The sequence below is a fragment of the Ailuropoda melanoleuca genome, chromosome 6 (genome assembly GCF_002007445.2).
Source record: "Ailuropoda melanoleuca isolate Jingjing chromosome 6, ASM200744v2, whole genome shotgun sequence".
Classification (NCBI taxonomy): Eukaryota; Metazoa; Chordata; class Mammalia; order Carnivora; family Ursidae; genus Ailuropoda; species Ailuropoda melanoleuca.
Window position 1 is genome coordinate 20,412,229 of NC_048223.1, and position 19,192 is coordinate 20,431,420.

Consider the following 19,192-nt stretch of genomic DNA (forward strand, 5'->3'; position numbering starts at 1 on the left):
GGGGGGAGAAAGTGCCGGGGAGGAGGGGGCGAGGGCGAGGGGGGAAAACTAACCAACCACCCACGCGCGCAAAAGCCACAGAAAGGAGTACGACGGGAGCGTCGCGGGCGGGCACCGGAGGGACAGGCCAGGCAGGGAGGGCGCACTGGCCCCGCGGGAGAGGGGCCCGGGCGTGCAGGTGACCGGCACAGAGTACTGAGGTCGGGGGACTTCAGGAAGTGGCTGAAGGGGACAATCGGGAGGTAGATCTCTCCGGAGAAGCGCGGAGGGTACCGAAACGATGCGCAGGAATAAAGGCCGGGAGCCCTGAAAAGCTCTAGAGAATATTTATCCTCAAAGGAGGTTGAATCCCAAACTATTAAGAGCCGACGTTAAAAAAAGACGAGTAAGAGCTTTCTGTATCTAGTCGGGGTAGCTTCAAAACTCCCTCACTTCTGAGCCACAGAACACGTTAGAGTTGGAAATACGTGGCCCACAGTGGCCAAGTCAAACAAAATTTGGGTCACTTGAAAAAGATGTGACTTATCACAAAGAAGACGTCACCATTCCTAAATTAATTTATGCCGGGTGAAAGAAAAGTTTGGGTTGGTAAATCTGTCGCAGCAATAAATACTTCTGTAATCTAGGGTAAATTACCCAGTTAGATTAATGGTCATTAGCACAGAAGTATGATCCTCTCATTTAGATAATCTATTAAATACAATTCTTATAAAAGTGAAGAATATTACAATCTCATTCAAAACAGAGACGCACCGTTTATCGCTTGGGTTTCAATACTAACATCTTAGAACCTTGAAGGCAGTTAATCATTAAACAAAAACAAAAATGTTGTAAGAATTATTTTTCAGAATACACTAGTAGGGAAAAGAGAAAAATCAGTCAGATAAACATTTTGTTACACATAAAAAAGCAACAAGTTAGAACAAGTACTGAGATAAGAGGGAAATATGCAAATTAAGCTCTTTAAAGCTACCAATACACTCTTAGAGACACTGTTTACATTAGAAATCTAAGAAAAGCAGAAGGTAAAGCAGGAGATAAAGTATAGGAAATAATGGCCTCCTGGGGAGAACAAGTGTAGAAGAAACACAATGAAAATATATCACTCTAATGGCACCCAAGTTTCACCCACAAACCGGAAAGGTTAGTCAAAATCGAGGAAGGCAACCGTGAATCTTGGCACAAATAAATCCAAGCCTTGAGCAAAAGGAAGAACATGTGATAATAAAACACAAAACACAACATCAAAAACAAGAAAATATAAGGCAATCTTTACCAAAAACCCCAAATGATAGATACCACATTTTTAAAAGCTGAAACGTGAGGAAATAATGGAAGAGGATTTTTTAACTGAAGTATAAGAAACACAATAATAAGGAAAAATACAAACATGGCAAAAATGTAGCACGGGTGTCCAAATTGGTATTGTGGCTGGAAGTACTTAAATTTATTTTAGAAAGATATTTTATATTTAAAAGAAAAAACACAGATAGCCAGTTATCATCAATAATCTCTATGACAATGATTTTTGCAATGACAGGTTAAATTAGGAATTTCCAAGATGTATATTTTAAGGGTTGCTTCAAACTGGTGATGCCTGACATGTTTCCCTGAAACCTGCTTGGTTTTCAATAGGAACAGCGCATTCTAGTATCACGCTGTGCAAATTTGCAAATAGTAGCCAAATTTTTAGAAAATAGACAAAACTATAGTGGACTACAAAACAAAATTTATCCATGCAACCTCAGCTCAAGTGAAATATTTTTAAAAAGAAAAGAAAAAAGGGAATGAAAGTTGTTGGATAATACAGAACTTGAGCAAAGACTAAAAAGGGCTACTGAAAATATCAATATTAAGACACAATGGAATAAAATACCATAAATATGTTTATCCTATCATTTACACAAACAATATAAGACAAAAATATCCTGATTGCCTTACTGTCCTAATGACTTGGCCAATACTGATGTAACTAATGGGAATTAAAATAGTAATTTTAAAATTTGAAGAGCACCTTTTACCCAGGAATTACAAGCTAATTCTTAAACGTGACCTAAGTGTGTAATACGGATGGATGTGGCCTTGGAAAATGATAAAATAAATGAGGATAGAGACATCTAATAATGATTTTATTATAAAGAATACCAATGTAGTACAATTATGTACATAATTAATCACATATATATACTAATTTTCCTTCAAGTACATTCTTTATTTCAGAACTATATAAGAAATGACACAAGGAGGTTTATGTCCTCCAAGTGGTACAGTACACTGATGAACTTATTTACTATATAGTATCTCCCTCTTTAGCATACTTGTAACCACTGAGCATTGGCCAGTGGAAACCCAGGTTAAAATAAAGAAGAAAAAAAGATAATTAGGAAAATACCACCTTCCTAGGCATATGGAAGGATAAACTATTATGCTGGAGGGGGGAAAACATCAATTTATTCTATGCAGGCATCTTATATTTGGCAATAAAGATGCAAGCAGGTATAGAAAAAAGTTAAAATAAACTTTATAAATCTAGCTATCAAAATAGAAAAGCTCAGGAACATGAAATATTGCAAGTCAAATACATGAACTATTTAACATGTGGATGTACAGTTAAAACAGAGTGCATCAATTTTTTTATCACATGAGAAGGTATTCAAACTGGCTACACAAAGGTAGCAAAGATAAAATATTGTAAAAGATATACAAGATTTTAAAAAAAACTTAATAATGAAAGGACTACTGCATATTTCAGATGGCATCATATTAAGATAAATATGCAGGCAGATATCCGAAAGCATTAAAACACATTCAGAGTTCTGAATAGCACATACATTTGTAATAAACAGAGAAAGCATTTAGAATTTGAACGCTTTTAAGATATGGCAACTCCGCCAGTGACTGTGTTAGCAAAGCAATGCTCACCACGATAGCACTTTCTAAGGACATGTTTTGTTTTGTTTTGTTTTTTTCATCTTTTTAAATTCAAATACAGTTGGCTATCTCCCTACACTCTTAGAGCAGCACCATTTACGTAGCATATTGCTCTTTTTATCGTGTCAACTCTTTGTTTTTTGGCTTTAGCTGCAGGTGGTGTTTTCCATATATGAATTTCTGGGAATATGGTCTGTGTTGGCCATATAAGGATGTCTATTTGAGCCATATGTTTTGCTGTCATGTGTCTCATTTTGTCTGTCTGGAATGTCAGGACTGATTTCCACATCGTTTCTTGAATGGACCAAATACAAATTTGTAAGAACAGAGAGGAAAAAGCTGGGGCTGGAACTCAAACAACTTTGTCAAAACATATATTGGAGAGGAAATGCAATATCCTGTAAACATTTGCACCCTTCTTCTCACATCTTATCTGTGACTGACATCATCACAACTGCACAATTTAGGAGAGAATCTACTTGATCAAGTTCAGAAGTTTGCAGTATATGCGGATGCATGAAGCTCAGTCAAGCAGACCCCATGTCTTTGGAGGCCATGGCATGGCACATGTTGGCTGCCCCACTCTGAGAGCCCTGGGTCCAGCCTTGAGCTTGAGGAAGGGAAGGTGCTCTTCTTGCTCTTCCTGAATAAATGGAACTCTGATTAAGCTTTCTGACTAAACTCACAAGAAGGTATGGCCCCCATTTCTCATAGCCTCTTGCATTGCTCCTTTATAACAGTCAATTAACGATTTGGATAATTATTAGCTTAATAAATGTTTCGCATACTAGACTGTAAGCCCTATGAGAGCAGAGACTGTCTTGCTCACTGCCATATTACCAGGAATTCGTACGCCGTCCTTGCAATATTTACATTACGAATAAATAAATGAGAGCAAAAAGCTCACGGTGTCACTTGCAACCAACCTCCACTGCTAAATGCAATGATAATTCCTTTTAGAGTTCACAGGAGTAAGGAGGCGGTAACCCGTGAGGAAAGGTGGCTATAACATTTAAATCTGAATTCACTGAAATGAAATGCAATTTACAATTGAGTGCCTCAGTCATGATTCATATGTTCAATAGCCTCATGTGGCTAGTGGCCACTGTGTTGGACAACGTGGATCACAGAACACCTCCACTACTGCGGGAAGGAAGTTCTACTGGACAGCACTTCTCTAGAGGACTTCTACAAAAGACAACCAACCAGATTCAGGACCTAGCCAGGAAGAGTCTTAGAGGTGCTGAATGGCTTTCAGACATTCGAATGATGTCCAAATCGAAATCATTTTCCATTTTAGAATCAGCCCGTAGATCTGTCAAGTTTCATGGAATGGGGCTTGTGTGCGGCTGCACACGAATTTAAGACAACTTTCTAGACATGTCTGTATTTGAAAGGGTCCTATAGTATATTTGGAATAATATGCATTTACCCCAAATGCTGCTTTCCGTGAACATTTAAATAGCTCATAGGTGAAGTTAAAAACCACAGAGTCATTTCCCACCCTCATACCCACTCCCGAATTAAATAAGCATAGTTGCCATTAGAAATGGCACTTTTGGAAGCTTTAAAGTAGGTACCTAGGTACCTACTTAAACTGGGGGGTAGGGGGTGTTCCAGATACCAAATAAACAATGGTGTACTGCAGAAACCAATTGCAAAAGGCTTGAATATGTTTCAGGGGAGATAAAAGAGAAATGATAATGGACTCTAAATATGGGGTTTAAGGTTTTTTATTTTTGTTTTTTCCCTAATAAGTGAGGTTTCAGTTATAGCCAGACTGATAGTGATCAAAAGTTATTTCCTGATTACTCTGGGGTGGATGTAAATCCCCACTGGTAGTTTGTGAGACGGCTTTAATAAACAAGGGTCATTATTAAAACTGAGCAAAGAAAAGCCAAAGCTTAAGTTAGTCTGGGGAGTGACGGATAAGGGAAATGAACAGCCATTATAGATGCCTTCTAGAACCTGACAGGGTATCTGGGTATTTTACCCAGAAATATTACCTTTTTTAGCAAAAATTTATTGAGCAATATTTTTGAAAAGCTCCCTTTCCTTCCACAGATGTCCATATGGGTCATAACCTTGACAAGGCACGATGGCAGTAATTCCATCAAAATTGGCATCTCTATTTAGAAAAGAAGAGTAGGGATGGAAAGGATTGCTGTCATTGCCGTTGATCCTCCAGTGTTGATGTCACTACCAAAGTACTTAACAGTTTCAGGTTGCCACGCTTTTCCCCCATTGCTTCTGGAGTGACCTTCCTCCCCCTTCTCACCTGGGGACCTCCCTTCTGCCATATCCTTTAATATGCAGCTTGACTGCACCTCTTCTGTCTGCATCCTTCTCCAGCTTTTTGTTATTCCCTTGGACGATCCATCATACTACCTGTCCTTCAGTGGGCCATTCTGCATCTACCTGTCTCCTGCTCCGAACAGCAAGTCTGCAAGCATTCTGAGGGTATACTGAGGTCTGCGTTCCTGGAGTCTCTCCCAGCGTCATCACGGGAAAAGGAATCCAAGAACCGTTCCTATGAGAGAGTGCTCGTAAGAGTCTTAGAAAGATTCTCAACCATCTTAGAAGGTGAAGCCAGGTGCCAGGATCAGAAGTTAGCTCAAAGGCTTCCCAAATTTGCTGCACATTGACATAACCTGAGGAGCTCCTTCAACAATCCAGATGCCCAGGCTGCACCTCACTGCAAAAAAAAAAAAATCAGAATGGCCGAGAGTGGGAGCCAGGCATTTAGTTGTTTAGAGCTCCCCAAGGTGATTCCCATGTACAGCCAGGTGTGGCATCTACTGGATAAGGTCACGTTTTGGAGATAGGAAGTCAAATATACCTGCTAGGACATCTTCCAAGTGAGCTTTTTAACCCAATCCTGGAGTCACTTGGAAAAGTTAAGGCTGTTCTAGGAACCAGCACCTGCCCCCAATTTAAGGAATGTATGTGCAGGCAAGCTACTTGTTTCAAACAAACAAACAAACAAACAAAAAGGTGGGAGCAAGCTATTAGAGCATTGATTTGGTGAAACAGGGATGCTGTGTGAGGAACCACGATAAATTAGCATTTGGGCACTTGCTTGAGATTTACTGAGGTGCCAGAAATCCTGTGCAGGTATATGATTTATCATTACAGACATAAGTGACTAACCACAAAATTACACATGGGAAGTAAACCTCTAAAACCGGTCTATTATTTACTGGAGCCAGAACCATCCTGGTTTCCTCTAAGTCTTTTTTTCAACATAGATGAGCACAAATTTTTCTCCCAGAAAACATCAACCTTGAGTAGGTTTCCCCTTAAACAACTGAAAACTGTTCAACTTATTTCCAGGCTAAGTTCTGCACTTAAGCAGAACTGAAGTATCCACATTGTCCATGCCAAGGAGCCAATGGCAGGGCGTCACAGCCCCCACAGCTGTGCCACACTCTCGGGAACCTCAGGGGATTTTAATTCCAATGAAGTCAAACAGCAACTGTTCCCAATCAACCTTTAGCCAAGATGTATCAACCAAATCTTCTTAGTGATGTGAATGTTACTGCTAATCTTTCTTGGCTTAATTGGAGGGAGGAACAGTTTGAAGTTACAAGAGACCTAAACATTTGTCCAGATCATTTCTGGGGAGTATCAGCCAAAGGCAACACCTGATATTGTACTGCCATCCCCCTGGCCACAAGGCACTGGACACGGTTGTCCATTAGGAAAGCAAGCCACCACCAGCAACAACTACATCACACCTGGACAATGATGAAATGCCACTATCGTGCTTGAAATGTGTTGCAGTAAAGGAGAAGTTGAATAGAAAAACTAAAGTACGCTCTATTTGGGATGATGGATAAGATCTGGAAGCAGATTGTGATGATGGCTGCACAACAGTGTGGATGTAATTAATGCCACTGAATCGTATACTCAAAAATTGTCAAATGGAACATTTTATGTTATGTATCTTTTACTCCAATAAAATAACGAGAAACAAAACAAAAGAAAAAAACTAAAGGAAAACAATCTTTCATATATTCCTAAAATTGGCAGATACATATTAACATGAAAGTATCATGCCAAGCAGAAAAACAATGAGCTACAACGTACCGAACAAACCTCTCCTCACCGCCAACCTTCCATTGCTTTGTCCTTATCCGCCAACAGCCACAGTCCAGTCTATGTTAGATAATTAATTCATATGATGAATACCTGACCCAAAGATAATTAACATGGATTGGTAATCAGAGACCAAGATCCCACCCAAAGTAGGTAATTTGATGGTCCTCTGATGCAAGAAAATGGTTCTCTTTTCAGATTTTATTCTATTCTATGGCATGTTAGCAAAAGCAGAGAAAGAAACATAGACAAAAACAAACAAACAAGAGTACTGTTAAGTCCAAAATCTCTTTTTGGATGTTTTCAAATGAGTAAAAATTAACTATACTCATGAAATAGGAGACCCTCCCAATTAAACAGCACTTAAGAGTGTCGAACACTTACAGGCAGTACAATCACGGGTGTGCAGCAGCGGTATAAATGGAGTCAGTGTAATAATTTCTAAATTGTCTCTGTATAAAGATTTCAGATTCTATATATTTTTTTAAATAAACAAATAGAACTTTTTGGTTATAAAGAGCCCAAATGGCTTTCAAATTTAATCACTTTTTAGTGATAGTAATCAGGATTATTTACCTCTACATGCCATAATATCTAATACCATCTTTTTCCATAAAATATTGTCCTATATTCTGTTTTCTATCATCTATTCTCACTGATTTTATATTAGGGACTTTTAATGATGGAATTTTCAATGTATTAGAAATTCATGTATAAATTACATCTCACTGAATTCATACCTACCCATATGTATTTTCCTGATGGATGCATGAGTAAGGAATATGAACAGTGAAGCCAAATTAAAATTACATATTTATTATGTATAAAATCATAAATAAAGTACTAAAAAATAGCTGCACAGTCCAGCTGTTGCTAGAGCATATTCAGTTACCTATTTTGTAGTTGCCTCTTTCTTAACTCATGTGTTTATTGTGGGATTTAATTCATTAGATAACTAACATGGGCTATAAATATACATGCAAATTTCCAGCTGATATGAAGCAAAAAGTTGATAAATAATGCTACAGTATAACTTTAAAAACAGAACTAGTGAGCCTTGAGGCTATTTTGTAATCATTTATTTTTATTTATTCTGTAAAGACTATTTTCATTTGTATTGTTTTTTTATATATATAAATACACTTAGGAGAGAAACAAACAGCATATTTATGAAAAATTTTGATGGGGACCAGCTTGTAACTGTTTTGAGACTGAATTGCTTTAAAGATGGACAATACCCACTATTCTATTATTTCTCCAACTGAAAAAATCACCACAGATTCACATTATACTTAATGAAAATTAAACTTATCTCTCCATAGAAGTAACAAGGCTCCCTAAAATAACTTTTCAGGTCACTTTGCACATAGGGGTTTTGTCACTAAGAATTGACAATACCGCAAGCAAAGGCATCTTCGTGGCTGGCGTATGCCGCAGTTTAGGATATAAACCAAATCTTGGGGCATTCTCAATGGGCTTGGGAAATCCACTTGTTTGGCCAACATCCAAGTATGAATAAATGTATATATCTAATATACATGTAGCATAACATTAAACATGTTCACAGATAACGTTTGTTCACCATAGAAGAGAATACTACACAATTTAACACTAGTCTACCACAGTTTCCATCAGAAATTCTCAAAAACCCGGAGTTAGTGTAACACCTCTATTATTAAGCAACTCCCACAAAAGAAGAAAAATGACAGTGGGAAGAGTAGTGGAGAAAAGGCAAGGAACCGAGATTTGGGTCTTGCTTGCTCCTTTTTGTGAGCCTGCTGAGTGACCTTTCATAAGTCAAGCAGAAGCAGGTTCTTTATCTACAGAGTGATGGAAAAGAATCTGATCATCTTTAAGACCACATAAAAAATTCTCTGCCCTCAAATGTAATTAAAAAAAATCAAGTTCACTTTAAAGAGAACATAAGATACAAGGAAATTTCTCACACGCTACATTAGATGTTTATCTCTATATAAGAGACAGGTGTCAAACAAACAAATAAGGAAAAAAAAAAAAAACCACTAAGGCAAAGAGAAACTTTAACTCACCAGATTCCATCTGTTACATTTGAATTCATGCATAATTGATTATCCCTGACTGGTAAGTTCTTTTCTCACTAGCCGACCACAGTTTTCTAAACATGAAGCATTCAATCACTACTAAAGTAGACTACATTTTAGAGACAGCAAGGGCAGAATAAGAATATTTTAAATGAAAAATTACATGCCGGTTAATAATAATACAGCTGACCTATGTTTAACGGAGAGAAATTTTAATCATGTGCATATTAAATATTAATAGCCTATTCTGTTATTGTTATAATAAGGTTAAGTAGGCTTCTCCATGCTTAAGGAAAGAGGGAGAAGTAGGAATGCATAATGGTGCAAAAGGATACAGAGATAGCAGACAGACATAAGGAAAATGTGTCAACAATAAACAAGAGGAAATGAGAAAGAAGGAAAAGATGAAGGTGGAAACTAATCTCTACGTGTCATTATGACTGCCAGAGTACTGGCAAAGAAGCAGCATCCTTTTATTTCAATTTTAATCATTTCTGAATTTTAATACCCGGCTCCTTTTGTAATTCTCCTGGCATCCCCCATATGCCTCCATCCCAGCCAAAACACCAGTGTAAATTAAATGGCAGGCAACCACACCACTGATGTAGCCTCCCCAAAGAACCTACCAGGTGACCAAAAGCAAAAAAGGTATGTCTACCTTACATCTCTGAGGACCTCTAGCCAATTAACTGGCTAAATGTTCCCTACTTTCTTTAATTTTGAAAAGAAGGACAGTAGTTAGGTAATCCACAGATAGAGAATCATTAAAAAAAAATAAAGCAAGCCAGTAGTAATACAATAATCAGTGACCATCAGGGCCTGGAAAAATGAGTTTGCTCTCACTGGCACTAAGGAGCATCACATGATTATTTAATTACAGCTCTAATTTTTGTCTCGTGGATGGCAACATATCAACAATTAATAGGGCAAATAGAGGAGACTGTTTTTAAAGAGACAGAATGTGCATGGTAATGTAATAGGTCACACAGCAGTGTACCCCTTGAGGAACACTTCCTTTGTGGAACTAAATAGGACTGTCTTGCAAATAGCTCCATACAGGTCTTAAAAAGAAAATAAATTTAAAAAACAAGAGTGTTTTTTAAATAACTTTCTTTGAACTTTTCGGAATGTTTTAGATGCATTCTTATTGCAACTCTAGCATCAATTGTAAGGAATGGAGTGAAATCTTTGTTAATATAAATACCCTAACTTTTAAAATATTTTTAAAACAATGTATATAGCTAAATGAAAAATTCCTTTTTCAGCAATAATCATGACAGATATTTATTCCGTGGGATCTGGGGGGGGGGGAATCATCATTTTAGTGAAGAACAGGTAGAGGTCAATCAGCCATGGGCCACTAGTCTGTAGTGGTTTTGGTCCTATGATATCAGGAGGACCACTGCATGCATGACCTCACTGCAAGGACCTTAGGGGAGCGCTCTCTGTTGACTCCAGTGCAGCCTGTTACTACACCAAACACCAAAGGACCATGAACCTCAACTGAGATTCTTCACCTAGTCCTGAAGGTCAGAGACAATGAGGATGAAACAGACCCTGGTGCTATTGTCAAGAAATGATAGAGCACATAGTTAAAGAAGAAAAACATTCAATTATCCAGAAAACTGGGACATGTGTAGATTAAGTGTCCAGATAACCCCAGCAAAAAGAGAAAATTAGAGAAAAAAAAAGTCTCTTTTCCCATTAAGTGACTCTCAGCACAAGCTAAGTTCACTATTTTATTATTAGTTTAGCAAATCTTTAATGAGTGCTCACTATGCAAGGCAAAAGATGCTAACTGTGGAGTCTCTCCTATTTTATAGAACACAACAGACATGCATCTTACACTGAATTTCTTTTTTGTAGTCTTTTACTACCTTGTAGAAATAAATAACAGCAGCACCTAAAAATTTATGAAGTGGAAATATTAGTGGACTTTAAAGTGCTATATAGTATAAAGTTACAAGGTCTACGTATCCAGATTAACCAGGGGAATTCAAATAGTTAACCAATTTAGTAGCATTGTCTAAGAAAGGCTAAGTCCAGCTTTAAGCTCTAGCTCCAGTCACCTTTGTTCTGCCATGCCAGTAGCCAAAGCAAAGCCAAGGGCTGAACTTTGGAAAAGGAAATAGACTTACAACTACCTCTGTGATCAAGGGCTCAAATGTATCTTAAATATCAGGTTATAGGGAATCGTAAGAAAACGTACCTTGGCTAAAAAAGCAGTGCCTAAAATCATTCTACAAAAAGAAGTAGGAAGAAGTGCTAAATCAACTCAATAAGCTTTTCATGGCGGCTGTTGGCCAAAGTCATCAGAACATCAGAAAATGTAGGCGTCTCAAAATACAACGTGGGAAAGCTAAAACTGCTGAGGGACAACAATTTCTAATGCCACTGGCGAAAATGACCAAGTCAATAACAATTACAAAGAAAGGAGAATAGAAAAAAGAAAAAAAAAAAAACAAGAAGAAAATTGTATATCCCGTGAAAAGTTTTAAAATTAAGTTGTAGTAGAAAACATTTTGATGATTCTGGACCAAAAGATCTGACTTTATACATTCTAAAAGAATATTTTTAAAAGAGTCTAGCAAGCAGCAGCTTGTATGTAAGAGTATACATCATTCTTTTTTAACATGACTGTTAATATACAGTTAACATGTCTCAGAAAAGGCTGTAATTAACTGTCTACTGCTCTAATAACACTAATAAGCATACAGTATTATTAAAATACAATGACTCCATACAAAGTAAAGCTGTCATTTTTTTTTTTAACTTTTAAGATAATGTTCTAAATTGTTTTTGAGTCCTCTTAAACCACCCAAAAGAGAGCCCACCTCTAAGGATTTTTTTAAAAGAATAGTTATTAAAATATTGTCCTTTCTCTTTCCGCAGTCTGGAGAAATCTGTCTAGCATTAAACAGGACATCCAGATATCATTTCAGCTGGTGAAAATACAATGGAAAAACACCTGGATTATTTTATCAATTCTATACATTCTTTTAAAATTTAAAACTCTAAGCAGTTTAATTTAGCTCTTCATTCACTGATAAAAACATTTTATCAGTGAATGGGGAAAGGTTTGCTATATCAAGAATTGCATAGCCCTGCTGTTAATCCCCAATGATTTCCATTGTCTGGTTCACTGGAACAGGAAAACTCAATTGCATTCAACATCAAACAGCTAATTATGGATACGCTATATTCAAGACTATCTCCATTTCAAAACATATCTGCATACACTAGATTCTATTTTATTTATAGTAATTATCACAATAAAATATTTATAACATAAAACCTCTTTTACCTTAAAGTCCTTAACATTATAAACATTAAAAGGCCAAATTGTCATTTACATGCTCTTAACGGCATATCTGAAACCATTGAGTAAGACCAGAAAGGAACCTCCAGCAATCAACTCTACTATATGCCTGGCTTCCTGGAAAACAGCATCTCAAGAATTCCCTCTCACACAGATTAACCACCTTTTCTTTAAATATCTCAAGGAAAGAAGGTCTAATAATTTCTCCTGGGAGCTGCCCACCATCTTTCACCACCCAAAGAAGAATGCCCACTGAAGAATTTTTGTTGGTATCTGGTCCCAGATCATCTCTAGCTGAGAAAAAGCCACATCCCAACACAGAGATGTCCCCCGAAACACTAAATGCCTGTCTCTCCTCCCTGTGGCTATAGCCCTAATTCTCCCTATGAAACTGGTAGGAACTTTTTTGGCACTTACCCTCCAAATATCAGAGGCTGCTCTCCAAATCTAGCCCTATAGGAGAGCTCTCCAAGAGTAGTCTTTGATGAGGTGACAATGACGAAGTTCTCGCTGGCACTGCTAGCAAGGCAGAAGCATCCCCAAATGAGGTGTTACCAGTTGCCTGTGAAGCAGCTGGACCATTACTGCAGCTCTGAGGGTGCGTCACAAATCAGGTCATAGCTCTGGGTAGAGTCCACCCACTTCACCCGGTACAACGCCCTCCACTTCCTGCACACCTGGGGGGAAGGGGTACTGAGGAGGGGGGCCAGCGCAGGTCCACAGACATTCTAGTGAAGGCACAACCAGGTGCAGCCTGACAGCTGCTTCTTCTAGCAAGCATTTCGGCTTCGTTTGGGGGACCTGCACCCCGAGGTACTAAAAAATTTGTGCAACAAGCGGGCTCTAAAGTGAGTGATGAGTGTAATAAAATATTGCACAGTTAAATGTTTTATCCAGCAAGATCTTTCCTCCACTGGAAACTGAACCAACTCTTAATTTTTGATTACAAGATACTTCACTACCAAATGTCAAATAACTGGACTGAATAAATTTCAGCAGAATCTAGGGACATAAATGCTGGGGTACCAGTTAACTAATTTTCATCTCTTATAACTAAACTAGATCATCGCATAAACCGAATTACATCCTTGAAAGTCCATTGAAAGAGGTGATATAGAATTTCTATTATGAACCTTCAGACAGCAACAACTGTGGAAGTGACACAGAATAACTTGAAAGAATAAAAATAGGCCAATATGCTGGAGAAATGCTCTGCTACTAAATCTCACCCTGAATATATATACACACAATCTGTATCTATTTACTCTGAAATGAAATATCTGATCTTAAAAAAGACTTTAAAAAAATAAACAGCAAAAGGTACTGTTGGCATAAGTTCAAAAGTACTAAATAATGTGTGTTAATGTGTTGATCACACTCTACGAAGACATCAAGTTTAAATAGACTTACCATTGAGAATAGCACTTAGGAACGATATATAAATTACCATAGTAGACACTTTTTCTTTGGTATAGTGAAGAAGAGAAACTTTGTGTAACAGATTTGATTTATATGCTGTATTAAGACCACATTCTGCTCTGATGTCAACGGAATATGTGATCAGTGATTGACAACTGTGTGTAGATGATGGTATAAGAGCTACTTATAGAATGTAAGTGAAAATAAGCGTTTTCTCAAGTTAATCCTAAGTTTTAGAATTCCACTTTCACAGTATTTTGATGTTTCCAGGGGTCTTGGAAAAGAAGGGACTTTTCATTTAAAAAGAAAACAACAAATGCATTTAGTATTATTCTTGGAAGAAAGTTGAAATCTCTCTTATCTTAAGGTTGGCAGATGAACAAGGAGACAAACAAAGGGGGCGAGAATATTTTCAGAGGAAAGCTAACAGTATCAGTCAATCAATCCATCGATCAATGTGCCCCACCTTGTAATCACATTAGCAGATCTCCATTAACAACTGAAGCATTCCATTTAAGATTGGGGGTACCACCCTTTATCAAAGTTATTGCCTAAGTAATAAGATAATTTAAGAAACCTGTCTGGAACTTCACAGAAAGTTAATTATAGCAAACACTCACTTCAATATGTTTGCACATATTTGTCCGAGGTTGCTCTAAGATGACTATTTTTTAAGTGGCATGCAGACTCGGGGGGTTTTGATGTTACAGTTGAGGTATGTAAAGGAAAAGTGCATAGCGTTTCTCTCGACTGGTTCTCGCACGACAGAAATAAGAAGATGATATTACTCTTCTTTAAAGTTTTGCCACTGGTAAATGGTAAGAAAAACTCCTCTCGACCCCTACCCCCAGCCAGGAAGAGTCTGAAGCCCTGGATTATAGTACAGGTAGGTATTAAAACGGAGACAGAGCCGTTATTTAGTGATGACAGGAATATAAATACGTGCACTAACCTATAAACTGGTATTTACTTCAGGAAGGTAAGTAATATTTTTCCTCTGATTGCTGAGCTGTCAGTTTAATGCAGCGTAAATAAACAGTAGGTGCCTGCTAGCTCGAAGTAGGAAGTGTTCATTCCACACGAGGAACAGATTACTGAAGCCTGATGCTCATCATGCTGAAACGTAACTTTCATTTTACCAGAAAATACACCCTACCGTGGATGATTTTTCGTGCCTGATCTATTAATTAACTTAACTCTGTTCTGTCAAAATGTAAACCAATTTGTTAAAATCATCCCAGAGTTTTGGAGTTTGAAAACCAAATCAATTTGAAAAGCAAGAGTAAGGACTATTCTGTAATCTGATCACAAATGCTAAAAATTAAGGCTAAATATAATAAGCATAAACTATACAACACTAAAACAAAGTACATATTTAAAAACAGAATTTAACAATCTGAGTTACTGAATTTACTCAAAAATCTTCCTCCTTTGCCTATTAAAAGCAACTGGCACCTTTAATATTTCACAACCTTGTGCATTCAATATGTATGCTTTTTCAGCTGTCTGAAATATCTAAAAGTAAACCATTCATAAAAATCAATCACACTCTCTAATTCTAATTGAAATATTACTGAACTCTCCTGAGAGAAGTGGCAAGTTTGAAGATCAAATGATGATTCCCTTCCTAACAGCATTCATGTAAAACGTGGGTTTCTTCCTATTTTCTATATACCACAAAGCTATGACGGTATATACTGCAACTAATTTTTTCCTTATACACCAGCATTTAGCAAAATCTTTCATGGCATTATTTAAAATGGGAACTTATCTAAAAAGGACAGAAGGAAACCTGGAGAGATTTCTATTTAAAATATGGACAAATTCTGATAATTAAACAGTGGACTGTAAAGGAAAAAGTGGGGCTTAAAAAATAATATTTTTGCATTCGATAACAACATGTCTAGACATGGTCTGAAGATTGATTCAGTCATATGCATTTGTTTTATATACTTCATCAACCCCAAGTAGTAATATAAGAGTCATCCAAGACAACACGTCTTGGAAGAAATGATTTGTTTGTGTAAAGGGCATATCAATGTATGGCTCTCTTGGAAATTTACAGAGCAGATGAAAAACCACTAGAGTGCTTTATAGAGTCCCTGCTGTATATCCATGTTATGTTTAGCTTAATAATGTTTGTAACCAAAAGATTTTTACAATAATGAGGAACAGGTGCCTGTCACCTGACCTTTTAGGCCTAATTTACAATCCACAACCTGTCACAAGAAAAAATAATTGAAAATCTCCTTCAAATATTTCAGTCTTTGCTAATTTAACGTAGTCTTCCTTAACCATCATTCAGCACACCATAGCTTATTCAGTCACAGGTTCATAGAGGGGGAAACAGACTTCTCTGCAGAAATAAACAAATACTCATTTTGTTGTTGTTCTTGTTTAAGATGCTGGGAGACAAAAGAACTACTTTTGTAGATTATCAACCAAAGAATATATTAATTTATTACAACAACTAAACAAAAGGCATTCCTTGTGAATACTTTTACATACAAAGAACTATTATTTATTACATATTTCAGCTTGTGGGAAAATGAGGAATGCATTGATTCTGGAAATAACTATTCAGACTTTTGGAAGTTCTTTATGTCTTCTTTCTCTATCTCTTTTTTCCCCCTTCTCCCCCTTGCTCTCCCCACCCCCAACCACACACACATTTTAAGGCACAGATTACTTTAGGAGGGAAATCCCTATCCTTTTTTCATCCATCATTTGTATTCATTATTCAGAAAGGAACACAAAATTGAGCAGTGATTTTTGTTTCTCTTGTATAATCTTGTTACACATAGCCATACTTAAATTTAACAATGCTTTGTATTTTACAGCCGCTGTTTACATATTATGTATTACATATGACTGAACAACTCTACATTTAAAATATTGTTTCCATTAGAAAAACTATGAAGTAATAAGTGTCAAATGGAGATGAAGAATAAACATGCCTGGTATATTTATAAAATGCAGAGTCACTTAAAATGTGCACAAATAGGATACATATTTTGCTACTGGTACATTTTACATAGTATACACATGGTCTAAAGTGTATTTAATAATGTGCCTAACCAAGTTAATTAAAGTATTTATGTCTGGTGACTGTGTTAAACACTTGGAGAGGTAGTGAAAGATACAGCCAGTTACTTCTGCTAACTAAAGTTGAAAATTATGCACTTATTATAACCTTTTCTAACAATGTGAGAAAAACAGAGTAAATATATTAAATTTGTTTCACAACAGATGCTTAGGTTGTTAATATTTAAGATGCCTATTCATGCTATTCCTGTCTGCACATTTGTCAAAAATGTAAGCTTGAATGCTAATGTTTGCCAGCAGACTGGAGCAGCCAGTATATGAATGTACCACTGTTCTACTAAAATAATATGCAATAGAAATAAAGGACTGCTGCTAAATCATAGCATTAGTACCCCACGGCAGATTAAAGGTTTTTAGAGCAAACACCTCAACCTTGGCTTTTTCCAGTCTTAAGGTACGGTTTTTGCTGTTGTTGTTTGCTTTTGCAGCTACGTTTTACTATAGAATAAATCTTACAGTCCTGACACCTCAGAAAAATCCACTTTAGATAGGGTGTTAATTTCAGTAAAGTTTGAACGGCACGCGTTACTCCCCCAGTAGCACACACACTGTAGATTTTTAGGGACTGCTTAGGACAAAACCTGACACCTACCAGTCGCCTTTCACTCATTTCTTACCCCTCCTCTGTCTTCTTGGAAAAGTCACGTCCCCTGGCCTCCAAGGATGCAAGCAAGGAACCCCAGCCAGTCCCGGTAGAATGGTTTTCTCCTGAGAACAGGACGTCTTTCTGTTTTCCCTGTCTCTTATACAACCGTGTAGAGTCCAAGTCTTAGAACATTTGCCTGGAAATCTGGAAAGCAGCGAAGGAAAGTTCGCCGAGGAAGGGCGCAGGGGTCAAAGTTGCCAATCAGGGCACTTTGAGAGGCGATCCTGTGGTTGACATTAGTGAGACTTGCAACGCCCCAGTGGAGGTCCGGGCCAAGACCTCCAGCAGGAGCCCTAAGCCCCTCTCTGTCTTATGGGGTCATCCCAAGAGTACTGCTCAGTGCATTTCCCCGGTACACGCGTGTCACTCCCCGTACCTGCCACCTGCCCGCTTTGTGCCTCGTATCGTGGTTGCCCAAACCCACGCTCCGCCGCCCCGGGAGCCTCCGCAGTGAAGCGCTCGGAGAAGGCCGCCACGCTCGGGTCGGGACCGCAGGAGAGAGACACGGTGCGGACCCCGAGGCCGCACCTGTGATGTCTCGGTCCTGCTAAGAGGGCAGCACCTCTTCCTGCCTCCAGCCCTACTCCAAACCCACATTCACTCCAGGAGCCCCTTCAGGACCGACCTCACTGCCTCCAGCGAGGGCTCGAAATGCGGAGTGCCGCTGCTTTCAAAATCCCGGCTCCAACTTGAGCGCCCGGGTGCCCGAGTGTTCTCGGGATGGAGAAGTTGCCACTAACTTCCTAGGCCCCTCTCCGCCGCCGCTCCCAACCAGCCGCGCGGGCGGGGGGCGGAGGAAGGAGGAGATGGACCGGGGAAGGATGCTGGGCTTACTTGCGATCTGGCGGGGAACGTTTCCACTTCCCCAGCCTACTCCGCCGGGCACCTTTCTGCCAGCCCAGCTCCGGGACGCACAGAGAGGCTCTCTATCCCTTTTCCCGTTTGCTTCCTTCGATCTTTTCGGCTCCCCTTTTCTCTTCCAAGAGGGGTCATACTGACGACCTGAAGGAGTTTGTTCAGCCAGGGTCTGTCGGGCAGGTGTGTTAGGGTGCCCACACCCTGGGAGAGAATGAATGGCATCTCCAAGTCCCCCATCCCGGGTGCTCTCCCACGCTCAACCGGCCCACCCCTCCCGGGTTTGGCTGCGCACGAAAGAAGGGGCTCGGAAGACCCTTGAAGCGGACGTCCACGAGAGGGGAGCCGCGCCGCCCCAAGAAGGGGCGCCGTGGGTGGGTGCTACGGAGAAGTTTGGATCGATTCCGAAAAAAGAGAAAGAGAGAGAGACGAAAGAGCAAGAATAGGGGGGGGAAAAGAGAAGCAAAGGAGCAGAACTCACTCAGGCATGGGCGTTGGGGGCGGCGGTGGCTGTCGAGTGCGGGCCCGCGACCAGGAACAGCTCCCCGGGCGGGAGCGCCGGCGTCGGACTTCCGAGGCGGCGGCTTCTGCCTCTTGTGCCGCCGCCGCCGGAGCTGCGGCTGCCGCGGAAGTTAATTGCAACTTGACTTCAAGTTGTCTTCTTTCCCCATCCGAAGTGGGCGTTTAAAGGGGAGAGCGAGGCGAGGAGCGAGCTAGCGAGCGCGCGGGGCCGAGGGAAGGAAGGGGGGGGAGGGAGGG

General features: G+C 39.1%; 1 protein-coding gene across 9 annotated transcripts in view; it reads right to left on the reverse strand.

Annotated features, from left to right (window-relative positions):
* SATB1 (SATB homeobox 1) overlaps positions 1 to 19,184 on the reverse strand; it is a 99,243-nt gene extending 80,059 nt beyond the window's left edge. For 3 of the 9 annotated variants that reach the window (XM_034662051.1, XM_034662041.1, XM_034662047.1), the window contains exon 1: positions 18,915 to 19,183. The gene's annotated coding sequence lies outside the window, so the exon portion shown is untranslated. Of the gene's footprint in view, positions 1 to 12,825; positions 13,340 to 17,549; positions 17,723 to 18,412; positions 18,581 to 18,914 lie in introns of those variants that run through there. The other 6 variants (XM_034662053.1, XM_034662052.1, XM_034662045.1 and 3 more) reach the window with 5 other exon arrangements.
* Positions 19,185 to 19,192: the final 8 nt, after the last annotated feature.